This window comes from Triturus cristatus, chromosome 9 (assembly GCF_964204655.1).
Source record: "Triturus cristatus chromosome 9, aTriCri1.1, whole genome shotgun sequence".
NCBI lineage: Eukaryota > Metazoa > Chordata > Amphibia > Caudata > Salamandridae > Triturus > Triturus cristatus.
In genome coordinates this window covers 842979119-842999550 of record NC_140592.1, presented here as the reverse complement: position 1 = coordinate 842999550, position 20432 = coordinate 842979119, and the positions used below count along the sequence as shown (strand labels likewise).

Below are 20432 nucleotides of genomic sequence, written 5' to 3'. Positions count from 1 at the left end.
CATCAGTCACAATTTTGGCACCACAACCCGAAGGGAGCAGGGGAGGGTGTCCGCTCAGGATATATATCAGGGATTTATCCCAGTTAATAGTATAGCCGGAGTATTTTTGAAAAAGGGTGAATATATGGAGTACACTATTGATCGAAAATCTGGGTTTGCCCAAATAAAGCAAAATGTCATCAGCATAGAGGGACACTTTGTCCATCCACTCCGGCGACCAGTTCAGTCCCCAAATCAGGGGATCCCCCCCTGAGCCATATAGCTAGAGGCTCAAGCGCTAAGGCAAATAACAAAGGAGATAATGGGCATCCCTGTCTCGTGCCCCGCCCCAACCCAAAGACTGCTGACCTACTCCCATTCACCGCAATTCTCGCCAGGGGTTTTGAGTAAAGGAAACGCACCCAAGGCAGAAACCGGTCACCAAAACCGTACCTCTCCAGCGTAGCAGAGGAAAGGCCATTCAATCATGTCAAATGCCATTTTGGCATCCAAGGACATAATAACCGAGTCCTCCTGTATGGTGGTAACTCGCCCCAGCAGCCCCAATCAAACGGCGCAAATTAAGTGCTGTGTTTTTGGTCAGCATAAAGCCAGACTGATCAGGATGGATCAATTTGTGAAGGAGGGGTGAGAGGCGAAGAGCCAGAATCTTAGCCAAGATTTTGACCTCCGGGTCAAAAAGAGAGATCGGCCGGTAGGAAGAACATTGGTCAGGAGGTTTTCCTTGTTTACGGATGATGACTATATTGGCCAACCGTTGCGAAGCCGGGAGAACACCCTCTTGCACACTTGCATCGTACATTCGCAGTAGATAAGGGGCGATGAGTGGAGTAATGGTTTTACATAGTTCAATCAGGAGCCCGCTAGGGCCCATGGCTTTCCCGGACTGCAGGGAGGAGATGGCCATAGAGATTTCTTCGGCCATTAGCACCCAGTCTGGCTCCACGATCTCCTGGGAGTCCAGACGCGGCAGCGGCAATGTAGCAAGCAACTCAGCAGCCTCCTCCCGAGTGGAGGTAGACACGGGGGAATAAACCTGACTGAAATAAGTGGCAAAGGCGCCTGCAATACTAGTTCTATCGTGATGACGGACGGCACAATCCTCTACAATTTCTGCCACCCATTTATTAGCTAGATCCCTCCTATCAAGCCAGGCCAACAACTTGCTGGCTTTATCGCCAATGTCATAGATCCTGTGTTGAGTGGCCCTATAGTAAATCTTAGCTGATTCTTCCGCAATATCCCTGTATTCCTTTTGCTTAATAGCCAATTTGTGCGAGATCTCAGAAACCAGGTCTTGCTCAAGGGTCGTAATCTCACTTTCAATGGTCTCAAGTTGGTGACGCTTTTCCTTCTTGTGAACCGCCCCAGCCGCCACCCCACACCCTCATACCACGTTTTTAAATGCTTCCCACAATATCACATCCGACTGGACCGAGCCATCATTTTCTGCAAAATAATGTTTGGTGGCCTCAGTCAATCTGGTACATATTTCTGGGATTTTGAGATACCAGGGATTAAAAACCATGCCTCGATGATTGGCGGGGGGATGTGCCGCCATTTCAAGCCACAATTGGTGAGTGGTCGGAGATACCCTTGGAAAGGAAGGACAATTTATCACCTGAACAGCCTTACAGAAAAGATAATCAATACGAGACTGACTACCATGCATGCCAGAATGAAAGGTATATTGCTTCTCAGTTGGATCACAGACTTGCCAAACATCTATGATACCAAGAGCCCTCAAAGTCGGACAATATCTTCCCAGATGAGTCACCCAACCGAGGGGGCAGACGGTCCAACGACCCATCCAAAGCTGCATTAGTTGCCTCTCAAAAGCATATCTCCTTCAGGCAATCCCTACAGATGCGTACCCAAGTCATTCAAGGTGGTGGAGTGAAGCTTAGGGGGGATATACAAGGATGTGACATTGAGAGACCTACCCTCCCACCTTCCAGAGACCAAAACAAACCGACCCAAAGGGTCACGTATAATTTTCTGAACTTGTAAAGGGAGGGAACAGCGCACCAGGATGCCAACCCCCCTAGAACCATGCATATAACCTGCATGGGCTAGGAATTTATATCCCCACCTGTTAAGCACACCGTAAGAAGGACCCTGAATGTGAGTCTCCTGAAGAAGTACCAGGTCAGGAGTTTGTTGCTTAAGGTACGAAGCATTGTGATTCTTAAGTAAAACGTGTGCACTGCAATGATCAATAGAAGGAAACAGAATAATGTGATTACCCTTACAAGAATGGTGAAAAAGATAAATAATTCAACCATTTTGCTAATTACAGAAAGCTATATGCTTACATACAAGTATCGTAATATAGTGTACTCCTACCTAGCGCATTCTACCCTATAGTGTCCAAGGTGTGTGGATATGCAAAACCCTGTTTGGGTGGTCTAACTTCCCATTACCTGTAGGTTAGTGTCAGCAAGCTGCCCGCCTTGGTGTAAAAAAGGTTAACAGGCAGTAGGGTACAATTGCGCAAACTGACGCACTTAAGTAGCTTGGTCATACACATTCCTTAATGAGTAATGCTCACAAGGGCATAGAACAATGACCACCCAGCATTTTTAAATGGCTGTAGATAAATCCACACCCATAAGACAAACAAACTCAATGTCCTGAGCAAAGCTCATATACTAACGCGAAAATAATTTTGGTCCACACAGTGTTCTTCTCCGGTGATTTTCTTGCTGTTTATTTGTGTCCAATCTTTTCAAGTAAATGATTCAGTTTTTATTTTCTTTGTTTTTTCCAACACACAGAAGCCACCGAGCCAACACGTGTTCTCTCTTATGCGGGTATTCACCCAAGACTTCCTCAGGGCAACACATGTTGGCTCGGTGGCTTTTCTGTGTTGGAACAGACAAAGAAAATAAAAACGGAATCACTTACTTGAAAAGATTAGACAAAAATAAACAGCAAGAAAATCACCAGAGAAGAACACTGTGTGGACCAAAATTATTTTCGCGTTAATATATGAGCTTTGCTCAGCACATCTCCTTGGTGTAAAGTTGGACAGCATCCCTAGCATGAGGTGACAGAAATTAGCTGAGCTGGAATTCTGGTTTGGACCGACCTTTCACTGCCAACGAAATGCTCCTCTGAATAAACAAAGTCTTGATTATATATATATATATATATATATATATATATATATATATATATATATATATATCCTCCGTGTTACCATGGAGAAGCCCCAGTGAGGCCGCTCTCGTTTATTCTGTTGTGATAGCTCAGTCGCCGAGCTGCCGAAACAAACAACATCTTGTTTGCTGAATTCAGTTCTTGTACAGAATGTTCAAGGTGTTTCTGATTGAGTGCCTATGAAGTAGTGGTGGAAGCAAACTGAGTCTTGCTGCCTGGACCTTCTGCTACACGGACCTTTGCCTTTTGGAATCCTGTACTGGGCTGTTGTTTAGTTTGCTGCCCCACTGCTCGCCGGACCCGCTTCGCGGGTCCCGCATCGCAGAGGAAGTCGGCGGGGGACTTGTGCTTGTGCAGTGGCTGTGACGACTGGGGAGTCTTGGGGCATCGCTGCAGGGCTGCGAGCGTCTCTGCAGGGACTCCATCTCCCAGGAGTCCCTGCCTGGCCAATCTGCATCACCTGGCCCGCTCTCCCTCCGCCACCTGCGCACATGTCGTTGTTAAAGAGCTTTCCTACCCCTACATCTGCGGGACCTCTTGCTGCCTGGACCTTCTGCTACACGGACCTTTGCCTTTTGGAATCCTGTACTGGGCTGTTGTTTAGTTTACTGCCCCACTGCTCACCGGACCCGCTTTGCGGGTACCTCATCGTAGAGGAAGTCGGCGTGGGACTTGTGCTTGTGCAGTGGCTGTGACGACTGGGGAGTCTTGGGGCATCGCTGAAGGGCTGCGAGCGTCTCTGCAGGGACTCCATCTCCCGGGAGTCCCTGCCTGGCCAATCTGCATCACCTGGCCCGCTCTCCCGGCTAGCCCCGCCCCCTGCGCGTCACATACTTTCTATATTAGTGGCGTCTGCTTCCGCTGCGTGGGAGCGCGCGGGAACGTCTCGGGAGAAGCCCGGGACAAGGGCGGGACCGTCTGTGGCCGTCCGTGGTCGGTTGTGGTTGGGTTGGCCCACCCCCCTCGATCGGTTTTGTTGTGTTTGTACCATAGCCTCATTTTGTCTATAGGGTGGTATTTGGATTTTTGCTGGTTTTGTTTGTATTTTACCATCCTTGGGTGTTTTACCCCACCTATAAAACATGCCCTTACGTTCAGGGAAAGAACGTTCTGTGAATTTGCAGACATCTAGTGGGGTGGTATCTGGCCCTCTAGATGCCTTTCTAATTAGAGCAACGGGCATTTCGGAAAAGGAGATAGCCTTTGCGGAGAAACGGCTTTCTCTAGATTTTATTACTGGGAAACGCTCATCTCTAGGTCGCATTGCCATAGCGCCAAGCCCCCAAGCACCCGCTATGAGTGCCACCCAGTTATCGGTTCCCGTTCTGGTGGATGTTCATCCCGTGGTGGAGGGAGAGTTTTTGAATTCATCAGTTAGCAACTCCCAAACCAGTGTTTCGCCTGGTAGTGGGGGAGGGGATAGTGTGCTATCAGCAAGCCCAGCCTTACTGGACTCTACTAACGGGGACTCACAGATGAACATACCTGGAAAGAGAAGGAAGGGCCGCCAGAGGGGGGGGTGCAACTAAAAAAAAAAATCCCGAAAGCAAATAGTACACTCCAGCCAACCAGTGCTCCGGAAACTATTACCTGTCATCAGTCCCCTATGATCATAAGCAATTCTCCTATTTCCCCCTATGAATCACCTAGGAACTTGGCTACCAGTTCCAGTAACAATTGTAAAGATGATGGCCTTATAAGCAAAATAGAAATATTATTAAAAACACTTATGCTTCCACTATTAGAGCGCACTAGACTTATGAACTCGAAACTGGACGCACTTGAGAACCTGGTTAATGGTAATATGGGCATGTTAAACAAGCTAATAAATGCACAAAAGGTATCATCCACTTTATCTGATATTCTAAACCCCCAAAGAGCCGTAGGTACTATCAAGCAGTCCCTTCCAGCTACTGCTAAACAATCTAATACCCGAACTGTTTTAACCAACTTTGCAGGCGTGGCCCCTAGGGGAGGGAGCTCAAATACTAATACAACATCTAATAGCAAAGCAGGTGTTGCTGCACAAGTCTTGCCCACCACGAAGGTTAGCTCCAAACCTACCACATTGCCCAAACCAAGCACCTCCAAATCCACTGCTGCTGCCCCTGCTTTGAATTCTTCAAGGGGTGGTCCCAAGTCGATCTCACATACTAAGTCAAGCAATAGAGTACAGGGGAGTCATCATAACAATCAAACTAATCCCGCTGTTGCCCCACAGAAGCTTAACAAACAGGGTCCCCCCTGCACTGATTTACCCCCTGAGGCCACTCCTTATACGATTGTCTTAACAGGCGTCTCAACCCTAAGGGAAGATACAACTGAATCCTATGGGGATCTTAAAAACAAGGTGGTCTTTTGGTTAAATAAAAACAGACCCCTTCCTCCGTCCTCTGGCACAGAAATATTGAGTGTGAGGAGAGTACACTGGGTGGGGCACTATCCGAAGGACCTGGAGGGAGATTGCATCGTGATAAATTTCAGGGACCCTTGGGTGGTGGACCATATACGTAGGGATGCTAGATTTGGGAGGATGGGCGATGTGCAGTCTTTAGGCCTCAGTTATTTTTATCCCAAAAGAAACACAGTGCCCTTTTTCAACCCCCTAATGTCCAGAAGAAATGTTGGGAGTGTACCGGTTGTTAGTCTTCCATACTCACCTTTTCTCCCCCAATTACACAACCGTTTCGAACCACTCTCTGGCCTGGAGGGTATCGATTGACTTAGTCCCGAACCTGGCAGAGGGAGTCATAGTAGCATCCCCACTATTGGGGTTGCATGCCTATCCAGTGAGGGTGATGGGCTTTATGAGCCGGTCAAGGTCCCCGAGCGAGTGCTAGGGGGTAGTTCGTCGGTTGGTTTTCCACCACCCGAGGGTGGGGAGACAATATCAGAGCATGGGGACATGAATCGAGCTGCTCCAACCATGCTGGACTCTTCACTTAAAATAGCCTCATGGAATATCGCTGGCCTAAAGGGACGAATTGGCTCAGAAGACTGGACAGATTTCATAGACAACTATGATAATCTTATTATTTCAAGAGAGTTGGGCCCCTGAACCGATATTTCGGGAAGGCTTTCTTCATTTTTTTAAACCAGCAATCAAGGGTACTAAGGGAAGAGCTTCCGGGGGCCTGGTAATCTGGGTTAAGCAGTCCATTAGTTATAGACCAGTGGAAATTTTGGTTAATAACCCCGATCTTTTGGGAATTAAGTTAATCAAGGAGAAACATCGGGAAATCATTGTTATTAATATATACGCTCGAGGACATCCCGGTGGGCGATGTCCGGTCATCTTAGAGGAGCTGGATTCTTACCTTGAACTTATTGGGAGGGATAAATTAATACTTATTGGGGGGGATCTAAACTGTACTTTCGAACCCCTGTTAAGCGATGATGAGGATTTGGGGTCTGAGGAGGATGCTGTGTGGAATATCCCTTCCCTGTCATTAAATAATATCAAAAAGGCCACAGAAGCGGCTCTGCATTGGGCAGGGCCGTGTTTGGAGTGGGGTCTGACAGCGGCTAATGGTCGCACGATATCTGACAAGGCTGGTAAATCCACATTTGACAATGGGGTTAGCCAAAGTAGAATTGATTACATTCTGGTTAAAATAGAGTACTGGTCTCTCTTGGAAGACATGGCTGTCATTGACCGTCCCGAGAGTGATCATAACCCCTTGTCCTTAAGTATAAAGCTCCCTGGTGGACTTGTTAGATCCCCTAAAGCCTCGTGCATCACTGCCGAGGCTATCCTAACCAATGATAGAAGAAGGGTTAAATGGAGCTGGGTTGTGGAAGACCCCACCCTGCTTAACGGCATATCATTGGAAGTATCATCTACCTTGAATGCCATCGCGAACCTATCTCCGAACAAGGGTGTTATCCACCGGATTAGTGATTTGCACGAGCAGTGTTTTATTAAACTCAAGGCCCTCCTTACCTTACCACCTTAGCTAGGGAAACTAAAAACTCCCAGTTCTAATAGGAAATGGTATAATAAAAAATGCAGGGAAGCTCATAGTGGGCTAATAAAAGCCATCAAGTCTAGGGTGACCACCGATATTAAAATGGCTCGCCAACGGTATAAAAAGGTCCAGTGGGAGGCGAAGAGGGAGTGGGACGAAGCCCACTGGACAAACTTGCTTGAGGCTTGCCTTTCGTCTAACCAGACTAAGTTTTGGGAGGTCGTGAAATGGGGCAGGAACCCCGACTCCCAAACCCCTGCAAATCATGTACCAGTAGAAGCATGGGTGGACTTTTATTCAACCCAGTTTAGGGACCCAGACTATAAACCTCTTGTTGACCCGGGGATCTGCGCACCTTTGCCGACCCCCCCCTGTCATCCCCTGGTGTTTACGAATGATGACTCCAAGACTGCACTTTGTTCGGTTCAAGCGGGAAAAGCCCCTGGGATGGATTGCATCCCGGCAGACTTACTTAAAATCGACTCCCACCTTTGGGTTCCCTACGTTACTCAGCTTGCAACTGCCATTGCTAAGGGGGCTAGGATCCCTGAGTCCTGGAAGGGGGCGGAAATTCTTCCTATATTTAAAAAGGGGGACCGCTCGGCTCCCGGAAACTACCGCCCCATCAGTCTCATTGACTCCCTCCAAAAAATTGTTGCCAGGATGGTCCTCGCCAGGGTTCAGGGGTGGATGGAGTCGGAGAGCATCCTTTCTCCGATGCAGGCTGGCTTTAGATCAGGTACCAGCACCATTGACCAGGTCTTCAGATTTATTCTGATATACTGGAAGGTGGTGCTGTTGGGCGGCGGGTCTATCTACGCCGCCTTTGTGGACCTAAAGTCTGCCTTCGATCTGGTGCCCAGGGCAAAATTGTGGGCTGTTCTGGGCACCTTAGGAAGGCCACAAGAACTCCTTGAACTCCTGGTAAGATTACACGAGGGCAATTTTGCTAGGGTGAGGTGGGGAGGTCAAGGGCAGGTGACGGATAGTTTCCCCGTAACACGGGGTGTCCGCCAGGGGTGCGTTTTAGCACCTACCCTCTTTTTACTGTTTATTGACCAGGTGGTAAAGTTCTTTGCAGACACTCCTACTGATGCACCAACCCTGGGTGGGACTAAATTTCCCTTGCTCATCTTTGCAGATGACACTTTAATCCTATCAAAGACGCGTAAGGGCCTCCAAACGGCCCTAAACAGATTTGAGGAATTTTGTAAATTAAACGATCTGCAAATAAATGTGAGCAAGACTAAATTTATGGTTCTAACAAAAAATCGCCCCATAAAGAGTTGTGTAAGCATGAATGGTGTGGGTCTGGAACAGGTGGAGGTTATGACTTATTTAGGAGTAACTCTAGACTCTCGGCTACGTTGGAAGCCCCAGGTTGATGTTCTTCGCTTAAAATTTGCACGCCTCACGGGCTGTTTGATCCAGGAGCAAAAAATGTCTCTTACCAAAAGGGTAATACCGGCACTTAAGATCTATGACGCAAAAATTAGTTCAGCTATACTGTATGGGGCTGACCTGTGTTTTTTTTTGGACCTATCCCCTTTGGTAACAGTCCAAAACAAATTTTTGCGTAATTTGGTAGGACTACCCCAATCCACCCCAATCACACCTCTCTTGTTGGACATGGGTTGTAAGTCTATCAAAGAGATGGCACGATATCGGTTGGTTGCGTTGTGGAGACGGATTTGGATATCGCCGGATCTAAGTCTCTTTGCTACTGAACTTGCGGAAGTAAGATCTATCCTGGGTTCTAGCAACATCCCTTGGTTACGTGAAGTGAAAAAAATCCTGGATGAAATGGGTCTTATCCAACTGTGGGATTCCCCGGGGAGTTCTGTTTTCCCTTCCAAGCAAGCCTTCAAGTAACTGTACTGGGCATCAGTTAGACATCAATCCGTTGTGCGTTCCGATGGCGCTTCCCTTTCTGGCAGATTTCTGGTGCATAAATTAGATCCCTCTCTGGAGAATTACTGGGATGTTATCACCAAGAGTCTGGACAAAAAATTATACCACCAGTTTAGAGTAGGTTGTTTGCCAGTAAGGTCTTTTTCCAAAAAATGGGCTGGTAGTTCAAATGAGTACTGCCCCTGGTGTAACGATCAAAAGGAGAGTGTGGGCCACTTCTTCTTTGCTTGTCCCGCTTATCATGCCCCAAGGTACAAATGGATTAGGCCCATCTTCCAACGGATGAACATCAGTAGATGCATAGAGGCATTGTGGGCCCTAAGAACTAACACCTCAGAATTGGTTGTAATTGGGGTAGCAAAGTACCTAGGGTGGGCTTGGGTTATTAGAGCCAGACACTCTTAATTATCCTGGTTTTTCAATTTTAACATTGGGTTTTACTCCACTTTATACTGCGTCTTTAAATACTGTTTAATTCTTTCTTAAATCGTGCATTGCTATGCACTAATATGGTGTTTTAAATAATTTGCATGTATGATTGATTGATCTTCATATCTTTTTATGCAATTGTCTTTTATGATATAACAATCGAAATAAAGACGTATGAAACCTGAGTTTGAGGAAAGCTATCCTATGTGTGCACGCAAATCAATATATATCAAATGTCACCGTGTTTAGTTAGAGAAGGCAACTTAAGAACGTGAGAATGTGAAGATGGCATTTCTTAACCAGGCCCAATACTGCCATGTGACAGTGGAGAGGGACTTCTCCCAGGAACAGTCCAACAACAGTCGCTCTGATGAAGTTGATTAAAGCTACGTGCTGTCAGCACTACAAGGCCAAAACCTTATTCTACAGGCCCACACCAAAGATCTTGAAAACCGCTCCCGGCGGATCAACATCAGCATAATGGACTTCCCACTTGGAGCACACAGGAAATGCATCAACACCTCAAGTCTTTCAGCTACCTGAGGTTAGCCGTATTTTACAAGGGAAATTGCAGACACATCGTGTGAGAAACATGGTAGAGATATCTTCCAGGTTAGTTGCAAATTCAGTAGTATGTAAGTTGGGGGACTCCAAATGGGGGGAGGAGCTCTATTTGCCTGACTGAAAACTTCCTGTAAAATAAATCATCAGGTCAGGCACCTCCCCACAGGTATTCTTCTACCACAAGAAAGTCTACAAGTTTATAAATAGGCCGGGCAAATTAAGGAAATAGTTAAAATTTATATTTTTAAGATATGGGTGGGTGAACTGTCCTTGTAACAGGCAGGTGACGCTAATGGCAGTGGAAGGTGTAGAGTGAGTTATATGCTTCATTCAGCAGACACAACTTTAGGCCTGAGATGCAAAGGCTGGAGGAGAAAATTGGCATTGCGAGGGCAGATAACGCTAATGGAACTAAAAATATTTTACATCATCTGAGTCCAAGACAAAAAGAGTAGGTATTTTCATCTCCACATATGTAGGCATCTGCATGCACAACCTCCACTCAAACAAGGAGCGCAAGTGGCTCTTACTGAGCGGAAGCCTACGCCAGTAGTCTGTCACCCTGCCTCAGTGTATGCCCCGAATCTGGGGAAGGAATCATTAGTTCAGCACACTATGCAGAGTCTGTGCACAAGGCCAAAGGGCTCCTAGCTAAAGCAAGGAAAGTAAACTTGATGCTTTACAATAGAGGGGAGTCAGAGCAGTGGCATGGTGACACAACAGTGTTGTTGGAGGAAGGTCAGGAATTATTGAAAGACCCAGAATTACTGGACGTCTGGAGAGTAAAGCTTCTAGGAGAGGTAAACTACTCCCATTGTTCGGTGCCCCTAAAACCTTTGCTTGTCTCGTAATGGATCATACACTGCCTGGGGCCCTGACTGTCTTGGGCCACGTTCCAGGGGTATGCAGCCTACAGTGGAGCATGCATGACCCATTAACTCAACCAATCTAGTTGGCATCTCAGTGAAACCTTCAAAGACCCTGTGGCCAAACCAATTATCCAAATACAAATAAAAGAACATCTGTCTTTTACCAGCACTGGCCAATGCAGTCTAGAAATAGTCTGGGATTCCCTAAAAGTGGTAGTCAGAGGGACCTGCATTGCAGAGTCTGCCTGGTTGCGAGCTTTAAGGGACAAATTCTTGACAGGCCTAGAATTAGACCTCTGTAATGTATAACATGAACTTAAAGAGACCTTTGTCCAAGCCTGAAGGCGAGTACTGGTCGTGTGATGGCAAAAAATGGTAATGGAATTGAATAAGGCTGGATACTCTCTAGCTAAACTTTGACAAATGCTATGTAGGGGAAAACAAGACTTTGAGATTGTTGGCAAATAAGCCCAAAAAATACAAATGCAGATACACGTAGAGGCCATTAAATCAGAGTGGTACAACGTCTTGACAACAGAACCAAATAAGTTGAGAGATCTTTGAGACAATTACAGATAAAGAATTGTGGGTGGCGGGGGTTCACACGCACGACATGCCCAACTACCCGAGAGAAGCAGGATTGAGTTAAATCTCGGATGCAATAGAGGAAGATCTAGAACTCATTCATCACACAAGAAGGGGTCTGGAGGGTGCGGAGCACGAACATTCGGAAGGCGGGTTCCCTGAGGCTTGAGAGACCACATGCGAAACCCGATAAATGGCAAGCCATAGCGTCAGAACCCACAAGTATAACCCACAGCAGCAGCAGTTGGGGGGTGGGAGGGGTGGGGGGGAGTTCATGGGGTATAGTTGTAGGGATAATAAGAGCGCCGGCAGACCGGCTCTCTGACTAAGGACCAGCAGGGAGTGGGGTTCCAGAGCAGCTCTCCTTGGATGCCTCTAATGTGATATGGGATAGGCCGTAGGCACTGCGCCTCCGGGAGGGAGCTAATGTGGACTGGTGCTGTGGATAAGGATAATCCTGGTGCAGCCAACTCTGAGTGGCTGACTATATTTGGCGGCGTTTGTGGGGAGGGAGTTTGATGGGTATAAAAGCAGATACTATATTACGCTGTTGACCTGACATCTCTGTGAGGTGATCGCCTTGACACTCTGAGTCACTGTGATGGAACGCCGCTCGGCCCCCGGGATGTGGGCTGAATGGCTGTGTGCATTGTTATAACGACAGATGAGCTTTGAGATGTCGTGCGTGTAAAGGTTGACTTACTGGATGCCTTGTTTACAACTCTGCAATAAAAACATGTTTAAAAAAAAAAAAAATCACACAAGAAGGGGTAAGGCGATAAAGTCACTTCCACCCCAGAAAGCACTATTTATGTATGTCCTAGTTCTATAAATTACCATCGCAAGGCTTCCGGGTTTCCTAAGTAAATTGTTTTAACTTTGCCTTAACCAAAGAGGTCACCTCATCAATGACTCGGACCTGCTGAAGTAAGGCAAAGGCCCTGAGCAGTGCAGGTCATGCCGCATTATATCACTCTTTAACAAAGATCTGAAAATATTTGCCAGATTAGTGGCAACTAGAATACATGGTTGATGCACAATTAATGCACCTTTACCTGGCCAGAATCATACCAAATTGAAAGGTTGCAAAACAGGTAGCTCACCTTATCGATATCACCAGTAATAAAAAATTACTCCAGTCTTTAGATATTCTTTTAACTGTGTCAATTGAGATTTCTTGGTATAGGACATGGCAGACGCAAGGGCCCACGCTGATTGCTGCTTAGGCCTCCCCTTCAACCTTAGGTGTTTCAACGGCAGAGATACAGAAAATCTTGATCAGACAGAGCAAGGCAGCAGGTGCCCACTGTCACCCTTGCTTTTCGCACTATACATGTAATCATTAGCTTAAATGATCCACAAGAACAGTGCTAGTCTGCGAGGTAAAACTGGGGATAGAAAAGTTCAGGATAAGACTGTTTGGTAATGATTTGTTATTTCGCTTTGTGATCCATCTTGCTTAAGCCTTTATTAGTCAAACTGGAGCGTTTCTGGTCAGTATTCGGCTTCAAGCTGAATATGCATAAATTGGAGGCCCTAAGTCTGAATATGTCAGGGAATGTCCTGGCCTACCCTACATTCTGCATTCAGGCAGAGTATCTCCTCCAATAGATACTTGGGGATTCAGGTAACCCCCACCAATTGTGTTTATTCTTAGTCACTATTCCCCAGCTGGCCTAGTCGATCAAGAACAACTTATAAATATGACAAACCAGCCTCTATCAATGTTTGGGAGCATAGCACACTTTTAATTCTGTCTCGTATTCACCTCTTATTCCAGACACTGCTGATACAAATAGAGTATAAGTACATACTCCACCTGCATCGTAACTGCTGAGACTTTATTGGAGCAGGATGGATGGAAAGCATCCCAGCAAGGCTTGGCTTTGCAGCACTTACTAGAGGAGGACTGAGCATATTCAAATTGCCTCTGTATTACCAGATGGTTCATCTTCACTATCTTCTGGATTGGTCTAAGGTGGAGACCAAGAGACCCTGATTCTTCCTGGGCCGCACGCTGGCAGAGACCCTTCTGAGAGGTCCCATGGCTGCCATTGAGGGAGAGACTCACCAACATGAACAAGTGTCTGATAACTGGTGTCATACTTGGGGATTGAGATCAGACAGGGACTGGCTGAGGTCTCGCAAGTTTCCTGTCCTCTAGATATAGTTATCTAGGGAAATCTGGATTTTGGCCGTGGGTTGGATGGGAAAGCCTTTTAGACGTGGCAGGATACTAGATTTAACAAACTGTGTAACCTATTTGATAAGATGGAAATAAAGTAATTTAAGCAATTAACGGAAGAAGGCAGGAAAATGTTATACTAAAGTGTGACATTTGGGTATAAATCGACAAATGAGGGAACCTGCCACATGACCATTGACACACTTTGAAAAGCTACTCAGAGAGGTAAATTGCAAGACTCATCACATCTCTAAGATATGTGTAATACTTTTGGAAAGTGACAATAAGGTAAGGGGTGCTGTTAAACCAAATGGGAAGAGGAACTAGGACTGTCCTTTACTGACTCAGAATAGGACACAAAGCTCCATAACACGTATAAGTGCATTTCACACAAGGAAGGGAAACAACAGCAAAGATACTGCTCCATTGGGACACCCAAATGTCGTCACGCAATGGATGTTACCAGGTCACGAAAATGCTAGAGAGGGTGTAACTCGACTGCCCTGGAGTTCACCCCTCTGTGGAGATGTCTGCACAACTATTGAGATAATTAGAGCTATTCAGATTCCAACATCCCCCATTGCATGTTCTTAGGATTGATGCCAAAGGTAAAGTGGGGCTGGCTAAAGGGACAACACTGAAGAGTCAACCTCCTGTCACTGTGTGTGAAGCAACTTATTCTGTCTAAATGGAGGGCCAGAACTAGCCCACAGCTGCACAAATGCTACACCAAAATATGGCATATATTAGACACGGACAAAATCTCACATCTCTGCATGGAATAGAGAAGTCCTTTAGTTTGGGAATCTGAGTCGAACTATTTCTCTAAAGAGTGCAGAGACTTGCATAAGAATTCTCAGAGGCATCCTGAACGTAGAGCCCAGCATCTATCAGTATTTTGGTGTCTAGGTGATCTGAAGCAATTACAATTGGCAAAGTCAATAGGTCTCGCCTATGTGAGAGCTATTATCTTGGACAATGCCTTCTAGCTATGATGTACAACAGTGCTACTGCTATCCAACATGTTTAAAAGTTAGAAAAAACGGCTCTGTGACGCGTCCTAGTGCTTTTTTTTTTATTATGGCAGGGGGTAATATGGACAACGGGAGAGAGGGTGGCAGGACAACAAGAGAGTGGGAAGGAACAGGCAACACAGACAATGGGGGGGGGGTGTAAAAAGTGCTATGATGCAGCTGGCCGAGTATTGGTACTTTTTTTTTTATAGGGGAAAGGGGTTCGACACAGCCAATTGTAGGGAAGCTGGAAGGGATCTAAAACGCAGACAACTAGAAGGTGGGAGGTGAAAGGGAAGAAGCAAAACGGTCAATGGAATGTTGGAAGGAAACAAGCAACAGGGAAAATGGGAGGCAAGAAGCAACACACACACACACACCAGGAAGGTGGAAGGGAAAAAGCAACATTGACAACAGGAGGGTAGGAGGAAAAAAGCAACAAGGAAGCAACCTGATGCGGGATGGGGGAGCAAGCAACAACACGACGGCAAAAAAAAAATAGTACCTCAATCGAAGCATGATTAGCGGAAGGACACTAATCAAAATAAAGCAATCCGTACTTGGTCCTCGCTTCCCAGAAGGGAGAAATTAAAGAAGAGGAAGTGAACCCTGCATGCTCTGGCTAGATAGGAGATAGCAAATAAGAGTGACAAGGAAGTCTTCCAATGGTAAGCAGTAGATAGGCTCCAAGCCACTTTTAGTAAACGAAATGTCTCGCAAGCGACAGCACATGAGCTGTCTCAAGTGAGACTTAAAAAGGGAAGGAACTCAACGAAAATCATATGGAATGAAAATCGTATGGGGAATGAAGGGCACTGTTTGGCAGTGAGTTTAGGGAGCATGAGATGCAGCAAAGATCATGTTGTGAGTTGGTAGGGAAAGACTATCCTGAGGAAGTAAGATTAAATGGGACATGGTTTGGTAGAGAAGGGAGATTTATGCTTTTTTGAAGTTGTAATTTCTCCTTATGATAACTCAGTTAAAATAATTCAAATCTAACATCTGATGCTGTCAACAGTGCTTTCCAATTAAAATGTATAATGACAGATAAGTCCAAGCTTATACTGGTACCCCTTAACCGAGTGTTAAATCCAGCTTCATAATTACTTTTCTAAAGTCACAGTTCTTGTATCCCACCAGTGTTCTCATATCCGCAGTGGCTTAAATTCAGCAGCATAATTAGTTTTCTAAAGTCACAGTTCTTCTTGTATCCCACCAGTGTTCTCATATCCGCAGTGGCTTAAATTCAGCAGCATAATTATTAGTTTTCTAAAGTCACAGTTCTTCTTGTATCCCACCAGTGTTCTCATATCCGCAGTGGCTTAAATTCAGCAGCATAATTAGATAGTGATGATTAGAAAAAGAGTGATTGTGTCTTTGTGGAACTGCCTGCTTGTCTCCTTAGAACTGAATCAAAAGCGATTTCGAGTGCTAAATGCATTTTTTATTACGAAGATGTTCGTATTTGTTCGCACTGTTTTCTTGAGTGTTAATTTATGATAAGCAGCTGTGATTCACAAGGACCATGTTGGATGTAAGATCTCAAAGTTGGACACGCTTAATTTTTATTTTAATATTGTGGTATATCATAAGTATGTACACCTTAAATTATACTGACTAGTGCATGATCACTTGTAGAATTATCTTAATAAATGTACACTTTTTTAATATCAATATAATTGAAGAGGCACACGCTAAATAATCCTAATCAAAACAGTTTGGTACGATATTCTCACACTGAAAACTAAACACTTTCAACATAAGCGTGCTGCAGGGGAAGGCATGAACAGTCAAAAAATGCCAGCAAAACACGTCAATATATAGGGTCAATGAGACCCAACCTCTGCGCACTGTAGCTATAGGTAAAACATACCTTAGTATGTCAACATCATAAACTTCACAATCATAAGCTTGTTGGTGAATTTCTAACACAAATCAAGTCCAAATCAGACTCAAAATTGTTCAAATATATTTACAATGAAGTATTCAAATATCAATTTAAAAAAATGTCCATAAATCCATCAAAACAGAAGTTTTTCCAATTAGGTACATTCACATTAGATCAAGAATTTTCTGAATGCCCAATGCATTTAGAGCCGGACTGGCTCTTCTTCAGGGGCTTGAATTCTGAAAAACAAACATGAACAATATACAACAGGTATGCCACAAACATCTGACAGGTCAAAGCAGCAACAGTTCATTACAGTTCAATATACCGAGGAATTGTGAATCAAGAGTGTACTCATGAAAAATAAAAACAGATAAAAAAAGAAGAAATGAAAAGAAAGAAAAGCAATCCTTCACTAGAGTGAGCCACTTCCACAAAAACGAAGCATATCCACAAAAGCGAGTGTGTTAAAAACTCTCATACATCAGAAATGATACACAACCACTTCTCTAAATTCAGTGGGCCACCCGTGAGACGCCCAACGTGATAAAAAGCAAGAAAAATGAATACCTTGTTCATCACAATGAAAAGCGCTGAAAAGCGACTGGAAGAACACCCAAAAGCTTGAAGCTCTAGTTCTCACCGAAGAAGTTTTATTGTGCACGATTGATGTCAAATCTCTTTATACTTCCATACCACATGTCGCTGGCATGGAAGCTGTTGAGTGGGCCATGTTGCGTCAATCCTCACTAAGGGCTGACAAAGTCTTCTTACTTGAACTTTTGCATTTTTGTCTGTACCACAGTTATTTTTATTGGGACAGTAATTTTTTTCTTCAACAACAAGGTACTTCAATGGGTTTTGCAGGGGCTCCTGCATATGCTAATACATTCATGGCGAAATTTGAGTTCGACCATATTTACAATGATGATGATTGGACCAGGAAATCCCTGCTTTATTGTAGGTATATAGACGATATTTTTATTCTTTGGACTAATACCCAGGAGCTCTTGTTTAAGAAAATCCAACTACTTAATGCAGTTGACGACCACATCCAATTCACACACACAATAAGCCAGACGACGATTGCATATCTTGATGTGACTCTTACCATTAGGGACAAGTTGATCCAGACACAAGTACATAGGAAACCCACTGATGTCAATAATGCTTTGCACTTTCAAAGTTTTCATCCCCCCCAATTTAAAACATAATTTACCTTTCTCACAGTTTCTACGGATTAAAAGAATTTGTTCTGAACCTGATGACATGAACAATCCTTTTTTCCCTACAACAGGAACTGTATCTTAACAGAGGATATCCTCTTGAAGTTATTGAGCAAGCCAAGTCACGTACTTTAAAACTTACGAGAAAGTGCTTGTTTCAACCTCAACACCAAAGTCAAAAGTCCAGACAAGTTTTTGTCTCTAAATTCTCCACGAGTTCCAAGAAGGTGAAAAACATCATCATTAAAAGGTGGGAAATACTGCAGAATGAACCTGATTTTAACAACATCTTCAAAGATCCTCCTTTGTTTGCCTACACTCGTTCAAAGAATTTGAAAGAACTCATTCACTCTCCCAAAAAACCACCTATGACCAATTTCAAAGGGATGAAGAAATGTCAGAACTGTATCCACTGTAATAACGTCATTGTAGGCAATGTGTTACACCATCCAACTTCAGGAGAAATTATCAAACTGTTTCATAACTCTGATTGCAACTCTGGGAAACTGATTTATTACATCAAGTGTCCATGTGGGAAACTATATGTTGGTAAGACTGAACGCAAGATTAAAATTCGAATATCTGAACACAAGAGCACTATAAGGACACAAAATAAAAATAGTAGCTCATTTAACCATTGGCAGGAGGAAAGACATAGCATAGCCCAACTCCAATTTTCAGTGTTAGAAAGAGTAACACACCAGTCTGATATGGACATTACCAGAGCTCTTCTTCAAAGAGAAACATTTTGGATTAGACGTCTTGACACCCTGATAGACAAGGGAATTAATGATCGAATTGACTATTCATGTTATTTATAATTTGGATATAACCACTGTAACTGGCTTGTTTTTGCGTGCTGACTGCTGGTATTTTGATGAAGAATCTCGATGTGCTCACATTTTCCTGTTCCTTTTAATTTGTTTTATTCAAATCTGAATTTATTTTCTTTTATTATTTTGTATCTAATCTCTTTTTATTCTAATTTTCTCACACATGTCACTTGTGTTGTATGCGTTTTTCCACCTTGATTAAATCGCGAGCGTACTGATGTACCCGTGGTAATATGGCGGCTACTCATCCCCTCAGTTCTCCTTGGTTTCACATTCGTTGGTCCGTTTTTGTTTCTACAGTGTTCATTCAGGCTGGACTTGAGTCCGTTTTTAGTTTTGTTGAAATGACCTTGTACTTCCGTGTACCGGCGAGTTTGTATTTAGTTTCGGCGGGGACGCGGTAGAGCATTCCCGAGTCCGCCTCATCGCCAACCGGGAGGGTTCCGGTTCTCTGAACTTTTCCAGCCTTCTTACCTGGTAATATGTCATTTTCACTGCGTCTAAGAGTTGAGTTCATGACATTATTGTCTTGCTTCTCTCTGGAGGGTTTGAGTATTGGTTTGATTCTTTGCTTTTAGGTGTTCTTCCAGTCGTTCGCTTTTCAGCGCTTTTCATTGTGATGAACAGGGTATTCATTTTTCTTGCTTTTTATCACGTTGGGCATCTCACGGGTGGCCCACTGAATTTAGAGAAGTGGTTGTGTATCATTTCTGATGTACGAGAGTTTTTAACACACTCGCTTTTGTGGATATGCTTCGTTTTTGTGGAAGTGGCTCACTCTGGTGAAGGATTGCTTTTCTTTCTTTTCATTTCTTCTTTTTTTATCTGTTTTTATTTTTCATGAGTACACTCTTGATTCACAATTCCTCGGTATATTGAACTGTAATGAACTGTTGCTGCTTTGACCTGTCAGATGTTTGTGGCATACCTGTTGCATATTGTTCATGTTTGTTTTTCAGAATTCAAGCCCCTGAAGAAGAGCCAGTCCGGCTCTAAATGCATTGGGCATTCAGAAAATTCTTGATCTAATGTGAATGTACCTAATTGGAAAAACTTCTGTTCTGATGGATTTATGGACATTTTTTTGAATTGATATTTGAATACTTCATTGTAAATATATTTGAACAATTTTGAGTCTGACGTGGACTGGATTTGTGTTAGAAATTCACCAACAAGCTTATGATTGTGAAGTTTATGATGTTGACATACTAAGGTATGTTTTACCTATAGCTACAGTGCGCAGAGGTTGGGTCTCATTGACCCTATATATTGACACTTTTTTGATATGCCTCATGCAAGGCCACGTTGTTTTGTGAAATAAAACGAATGCACATGTGTGTTACACAGAAAAAAATAGGTTATATCGATTTGTACATATTGTTTAATTTCAGAAAAAGACGTTTAACCGAACTTTCACATTGTCTAAAAGGCTGCATATATATAAATTGCACCAATAGAGCTAGTCCCGCTATTTACAAATATGCATTGAGCGAGAGTATTCCTATCTCAATGAGTGTAAGCAAAAGTTTATAGGGATTATTTTTGGTGATCATAAGAAAACAAGACAAATGGGGATATTTGCCAATCAATGTAATTTTTTTTTAACGCCTACTCCTCAGCATGTCCTAAACTGTACTGGTACTGTAAATCATTCACTAGGACTAATGCTTCTTTCATCTCCGCGCCAGCCAAGTAGAATTAAAGTGCTTTTTTATGAGCAGCAAAGAGCTACTGCATCCAAAGGATGCACCGATGAGTAGTTCTGGGACACTCGGGAGGGTTGCACATGAATCTTTGGC

General features: G+C 44.1%; 2 protein-coding genes across 2 annotated transcripts in view; one reads left to right on the top strand and one right to left on the bottom strand.

The window, feature by feature from the left end:
- The window catches only part of BAG5 (BAG cochaperone 5), a 331752-nt gene that overhangs the window by 124249 nt on the left and 187071 nt on the right, over window positions 1-20432 (bottom strand). The window lies entirely within an intron of this gene.
- COA8 (cytochrome c oxidase assembly factor 8) overlaps window positions 1-20432 on the top strand; it is a 118703-nt gene that overhangs the window by 95420 nt on the left and 2851 nt on the right. The window lies entirely within an intron of this gene.